At 49.7% G+C, this 6,601-nt stretch overlaps 1 protein-coding gene across 8 annotated transcripts in view; it reads left to right on the top strand.

Moving 5' to 3' along the window:
* The first annotated feature begins 1,266 nt into the window (after positions 1 to 1,266).
* The window catches only part of pacsin2 (protein kinase C and casein kinase substrate in neurons 2), a 32,943-nt gene continuing 27,608 nt past the window's right edge, over positions 1,267 to 6,601 (top strand). For 3 of the 8 annotated variants that reach the window (XM_069192850.1, XM_069192842.1, XM_069192843.1), the window contains exon 1: positions 1,438 to 2,045. The gene's annotated coding sequence lies outside the window, so the exon portion shown is untranslated. Of the gene's footprint in view, positions 1,416 to 1,437; positions 2,046 to 2,103; positions 2,191 to 2,390; positions 3,012 to 6,601 lie in introns of those variants that run through there. The other 5 variants (XM_069192851.1, XM_069192849.1, XM_069192848.1 and 2 more) reach the window with 4 other exon arrangements.

The following is a 6,601-nucleotide window of genomic DNA, read 5'->3' as shown; positions in this document are numbered from 1 at the left end:
GGGGAGCTTTTATTTAGTGGTGGAGACCGTGTGGGGGAAGAGCCGTGAGTGCACACACGACTACTGTACATGAAGGAAGTAGCTCCTGCCTGAAGCCCACGCTCTCTGAAGCGTAGACTCGGAATGAGTCCAGGCGGGGAGCTGCGTCGGCATGCATAGGCTCCAGAGGACCAAGTAATAGGTTTCTTCCCTGCTGAAAAGAGAAGAAAACGCAAAGTTTTGGCTGTGGAGCCTTCACACCTGAAGAAGACACCACAGCCGAAACGCTGCGTTTTCTTTCGACTCGGAATGAGGTTGCAGGGTTCTCTAAGGCCTCTCCAGATCGCGTACTGTATGTAACGCAGCTCTGTTCCATAATAACGGACCGGTGGCATAATCCTGCGGCCGTGTGTTCGAAGACGATCTTTCTTTAACGTTCCCCCCCCCCATGTTTTCGTTTAACTTGTGACCCGCCGGCTTTACAAACATCCAGCATTTGTTCTTAAAATGCATTAGCAGGTTATCGGGGTGTCATTGGGGTCCCCATGGTGGTCAGTAGAACTCATGAATCTGGTCTGTGAATTTAGGGCATTATTCAAAGAGAGCATTGTTGACAGAGTCACCCCCACCCCCACTGAACCCAACGTGCACTATGGGAACCATACATGAGCCCTGCTGTCCAGACGTCCGCGGGCCTGTGAACTTATTTCCTGTGTAATACTGAATATCTGAATATGTATGGTTGTCCGATATGCAATATGCAAAACCTTTAATACTTTTCTACTTCTGGTGCTTTCTTTGTCTTAACTTATTTTTATTAATAAACTGTTGAACAATAACGTTATTCTAGGACCGAAATGGTCACCTTTTGTATTGTGTGGGGAAAAAAACAGGTGAGGAGATAACAGTGTTATTTCTGTTGGCTGGCTTAATTTTACAGTGATACGACACAGCATTGCTCTAATTCGTTATTAGGGTGCACAGTATTCGCTGAAGAATTCCTGTAATAGTGATTTTGTTTTCCCTTTCATACGATTAAATCAGAGTAAAATGAAAAAAAAAACCGCATACATGATGTGGTCTATGTGTCTCTTATTAAGACGTGCTGTGCTTCAATTTGTACTCGTTCGTCTGTATGAATATAAAGTCCTGGTATCTCTGAAATGTAATCTGAGCTAGTCCAGAAATCCCTTAGCTAGCTCAGAGATCTAATTCTGAGTTGTCAGGGTCATCCCTAAAATAGTACGCTTCTTCTATCTGCTGTCCGGGATGGTTTTAATTTTAAAACGTCCCAGTCTTGGGGAATGCCCGTGTGCGGGGATCTCAACCTGTTCTATACAGTAAACGAAACCCAACCACCGCAACCGATATGCGGAAGTTAAAAAGTCGGGGGGAAATGGGAAATGCCGGCGTGATTGTACTTTCAATTCTCCTTTGTAAGTATTGGTTCGAATTGAAACGTCGAGTTACCGAGTCTGGCAATGAGAATGGGTGGGGAGGGCGCACAGGAAAGTTTTTCAGCCTGCGTGTCGCGGGGTGAGCTCTACGGAAGACGATCGTTTTTTAAGATTTACCCAGACAGACCGAAACAACCCTTCTCCAGTTAAAAGTTGCTGTTACCCCCGCAGTCATCCAAAATCTTCTGCGCCTTTTTATGGACTTTTCCTAGCGATTCGGGCAGGAAATAAGACAAGATCATAGGGCTTCCTGGAAATGATAGCGTACCGTTACAGCTAGACCACGGGCACGGAAAACGTTTTTCCCGGCCTGCGACTGCAGCTCTTTCCTTCGCCTGACATTGAGGAGACCTTGCAGCGCGGCGCTGCCCCTAGACGAGCCTCCACGTGTGTCCAGTCGGGGCCCGAGGTGACGTCACGCCGGCAGAAAAGTTCCCTCTGCAGAAAACTTCTGGGTGCGGGGTTGTGACGTCAGAGAGGCGCGCCGCTCCCAGTCTCGGGCCGTGACAGGAGCTGACCAGAAAAGGGAAAAAGCAGGAAACGCCGCAGGAGAGAGAAGCTACGGTCTCGAAACCGCGTTGCTTTGGCAGGGGAAATCGCAGTTTTAAGGTAAAGGAAGAATGCCACGCTTTCCCCCTGACAGTCGCTGTTTGCGGGTAGTTGAGAAACGCGGAGCTGTAGTTTGACTCGGAGTCGCGGCGCAGGAGGTGAACTCGCTGTAACTGTGTAACAGCCTGGAGACTTCACTTAATCTGTACGTGGGAAGGGCGAGGGGGGTGTTTTATGATGTATTTGATGCATAATGTCAGGAAAGAACTTGAAAAGGTTTTTTTCTTTCCATCGACAGACAGCGAAAACTTTCGAGCAGTGACGGTAGTGCTCGGCGCAGACTAGTCCCTTGCTTCAGACTTTGTTTTTTTTAAAAAAAAAACTTTTTCTTTACTTTTTTTTGACAACGTGGAACTCTCAGAAATACGATAATGATTTAAGTTATGCTTCCGTCGTTTGGGTGGTGTATTACTTTTCAGGAAATCACCCCGCTGAAAAGGCATTCCTCTATACGTGTGAATAATGAGTCTATTCTTTAAAACAACACGCACTCTTCGCTTGTTATTCGGCGACTTAACTCTTTAATCTAACCAGCAGGGAATTACGGGACCTGATTTTGTGCACAAATAAGGGGTGGCTGTTTTTATAACGCAGGGGGGCGAATTCTTCCTCGTAGTTCTTTGCTCTCCTGTTCCAGAGACACGCTGCCCGTGTAAATACGTGTTCGGGCTCTTCACGACGCCCAAGGGCATCCGTGTGATAGCGGTGAGGGGATGCCCGGGGCTGGAAGCCTTTAAAGAGGCTACAGCTACCCCCTTCATCCCCGCTCCCTGAGAGCCGTGCAGCTCTGTGGAAAGTGATTGCTCGGAGATGCGCCTGCGGGAGAGACCGTGCTGCCTGACGAGTCTCTCCGTGGGTCGGGTGGGGCAGCACTCCGTCTTTAACTCGAAGGCTGGATCTTTTTTTCAATGACTAGAAGGCAGCGAGCACGGGAACTGTTTTTTTTTTGGTTCTTCGCACTCTGTTGTAAGTAGCGCTGTTTTGAAATAGTGCTGAAAGCCTGTTTTACTTTCCAGTACCGCCTTCCCAAGCGTCTAGTGGGGAACGGTGTGGAGTCGAGGTAGGGCGCTGGGGATCTAGGTTGTGGGTTCAAATCCCAAGTGTCTCTGTGCCTATTGCTGCAATAAGGTTCTCCCTTAGAGGAATTCTCTCCTAGAGGAATTTGTGTATATTAGTTGTTTTGGGTAAAAGTGTCAGCCACATATAAATAAAATACAACAGTGCCTACTGAATAATGCATGCATACTGTAAAACAACACCTTGATATTATTAAAACATAATACCACTAGCGTGTCGGAGTATGTTTAGCAGTCTGAGACTGCCTGAGAATGCAGCTGCTCCTTAAGAAATACTGCTACCGAACTGGAAGGTTGTGGGTTCAAGTACAATACCAGGTCCGAGACCGTTGTTGTACCTTTGAGTGAGGTCATTAACTTGGACTGCTCCAGTAAAATGCCCTGGCTGTACAACTGGACACAGAGTCTGCTGCTTTGTATAAAAAAACGTCCGTTCGCAAAATTGGCAATATTGGAATAGAGTACATGAGAGAGTGTTTAAAATAATGTGACATACAGCTTGATGTGTCATGTTCTTAATACCAGGCAGCTGCAAACAGTTCCTGCTTTTAGTGGTTTCTATGAAACTCAAGAATCTTTTCAAAACTTTTACAGGAAACCCCGGAAATAGATTTGAGAAGTTGCTTTAGGGTGAAATCGTAAGCGTGCACTTATTCCAGCACTGTCTGTTGGAGGCCTGTGTTGAAATGTACATGAGGGATCTCTAACGGCTTGCAAAGTAGTGTTGTGATTGGACAGGCTTCTCCGCCTTATCGCTGCGAGTACAGTGACGGTTCAGGGTTGTTGGAAGGTTGAGTTGCTTCTTGATTGACCTCATTGCCTCGAGGTCATTGCCGTTCCTTCGGGAATCCAAGGTCTTTGCCCACATTGAGTTGACCGTCGGCTCTTCTGGTGACAGCCTCCTTTGGGACGGCGCGAACGTGTGTTATTGCGTATCGGTTGACACGCGTGAAAGGCATATTAAACATACTCCAATGGGCTTGTCAGCCCTCGCCTGTAGGTGAGACAGCTGGCTTCAGGCTATGGACTGGAAGCTATCAAGCTGCCCCCACCACTAGGGGGTGCTGTCCAACTGCCATAGCTGGATGGCATGGATAACCCTGTTAGTGGTCAGGCTCCTAAGAGTCGGGCTGTTTCGCAGGGTCACACCGGTGCCAGGCATCTGCCCAGCTCCAGTCAAAGCAGGGTAGTTTGGAAAGAGACCAGCGACTGTGGACATGTTAGGGCGGAGACAGACAATGGGACTGTCCAGTCCCGGTCCTGGAGGGTCAGTGTGTCTATAGCAGGAGTGTCCAGTCCTGGTCCTGGAGGGTCCGTGTGTCTGTAGCAGGGCCATCCAGTCCCGGTCCTGGAGGGTCCGTGTGTCTGTAGCAGGGCCATCCAGTCCCGGTCCTGGAGGGTCAGTGTGTCTGTAGCAGGGCCATCCAGTCCCGGTCCTGGAGGGTCAGTGTGTCTGTAGCAGGGCTGTCCAGTCCTGGTCCTGGAGGGTCAGTGTGTCTATAGCAGGAGTGTCCAGTCCTGGTCTTGGAGGGTCAGTGTGTCTGTAGCAGGAGTGTCCAGTCCTGGTCCTGGAGGGTCAGTGTGTCTGTAGCAGGAGTGTCCAGTCCTGGTCCTGGAGGGTCAGTGTGTCTGTAGCAGGAGTGTCCAGTCCTGGTCCTGGAGGGTCAGTGTGTCTGTAGCAGGAGTGTCCAGTCCTGGTCCTGGAGGGTCAGTGTGTCTATAGCAGGAGTGTCCAGTCCTGGTCCTGGAGGGTCAGTGTGTCTGTAGCAGGAGTGTCCAGTCCTGGTCCTGGAGGGTCAGTGTGTCTGTAGCAGGGCTGTCTAGTCCCGGTCCTGGAGGGTCAGTCTCTTCAAAGCACCAGCACTTGAAGGGTTGGGAGAAGTTACAACATTGGTGCAATTAAATCAATAATGAGCTGATCTAGGTAATTAAAAGCTGAGTTTGGATGAAAACCTGCAGACAGTGTCCGCCCAGGTCCAGGATTACCCACCCAGGTGCTAGTGTGTGCTTCTGTATCTCTAGGGTGTGCGTTATTAAAAAACGCATTCTGTAATGTCCGTTCAGAATCTATAGATAGTGAAATGGTAGAGCTGGAAAGAGGAAGTTGTATGCATGAGATAAAAAATATTATGACATGAAAACTGTAGTATTAAAAAGTGCTTGATGTATTGTTTTTTGTAAGCCATTCAGTGCATTCTGGCCCATTCTTACTGAGCATGAGAAGTACTTTGTGAAAAAACAAGTAAATCATTTACAGCATTTACGGCAGAACATTTTCTGGGATTGTATGTTCTGCCTCGCTGTCCTGTGGAACCACCTTGGTTTAATTGTGTGTTACTGTTGGAATCGGGGAAACTGGTTTGCTCATGGTGTGTTTTCGCCACTCTTAACAAGTGTAACGAGGACGGCGGCGCAAACCCCTTGATCAGCCTTCCTTAGAATACGGTGAAACCCGAGGAGGGGACTAGCTGAGACAAGCCTTCTGAACAAGGCTCTTGTTTGCATTGCGTAACATTCCTACATGACAGCACAGTTCCAAAATACCGTCCCAGTGGAGTATTTCAGCGTGTGCTATTTTAGAACACTCAATACCCTGGAATTAAAAAATAAAAACACATTTCATATCGCCTGTGAATGCCAGCCTGGTATGAGGGGTAGTTCTGCCGTACAATATCAGATCAGGTCTTAATGAGGCGTATTTCACGGCCAGACCTTTCAATTCCCGAATTCCTCCTGAATGATAAACGTGAGAGAAATAACCTTCCAGAAAAGCTGTGTTTTTTTTTTAAGTACATTTTTGTTTTATTCTTTTACCCCTCCCTACCTTCTGCTGCTGCCTGTGGCGTTCCGGACAGTGAAGGGTGTTGGTGCCCCGTCCAGGTCAGCTGGGGGGAAAGCCTGAGAGCGGGAGGGGGTGCCTTTGTGAGTGAGCTAGCGTGTTGTGTGCCGCCTTCTGTCCTGCAGAAAGGATAAGTGGGATCTGAAAGAGGAATGCTGTGTTTAGCCTTGTTTATAAGCATAGCCGGGGCGGGTGTAATGGAGGTGAGGTTGCGGGGAGATGACTCAGATTGCAGGTGATGGAGGCAGTTGTGGGGCCCGTTGTGGGGCCCGTTGTGGGGCCCGTTGTGGGGCCCGTTGTGGGCCCGTTGTGGGCCCGTTGTGGGGCCCGTTGTGGGGCCCGTTGTGGGGCCCGTTGTGGGCCCGTTGCCCCGGTGGGGGCGGGGTGGGATTGCGAGGGGGCCACCACGGTGGTCTGCAAGAGGGCGGGACCCCCGCCGACGCCGATGCAGGGGGAAGTGGGGGAATGACGCGGCTCCGCAAACGGGAGAGCAACACCGCGGTTCACGGAGTCGGCGCGAGCCTGCCGGCACGAGGGGGGGCGCTGCTGAAACCCAGTCCCGCAGCCCACCTGCTGGGAGGAGAGGCCGTTACCTGTGGGCAGGTGTTTCTTTAACTCGTGTCTCTACTGCCAGTTCCCTC

Source organism: Lepisosteus oculatus, chromosome 7, assembly GCF_040954835.1.
Source record: "Lepisosteus oculatus isolate fLepOcu1 chromosome 7, fLepOcu1.hap2, whole genome shotgun sequence".
Lineage (NCBI taxonomy): Eukaryota > Metazoa > Chordata > Actinopteri > Semionotiformes > Lepisosteidae > Lepisosteus > Lepisosteus oculatus.
The sequence above is the reverse complement of the archived record's forward strand: the minus strand, read 5'-3'. Positions and strand labels throughout refer to the sequence as shown.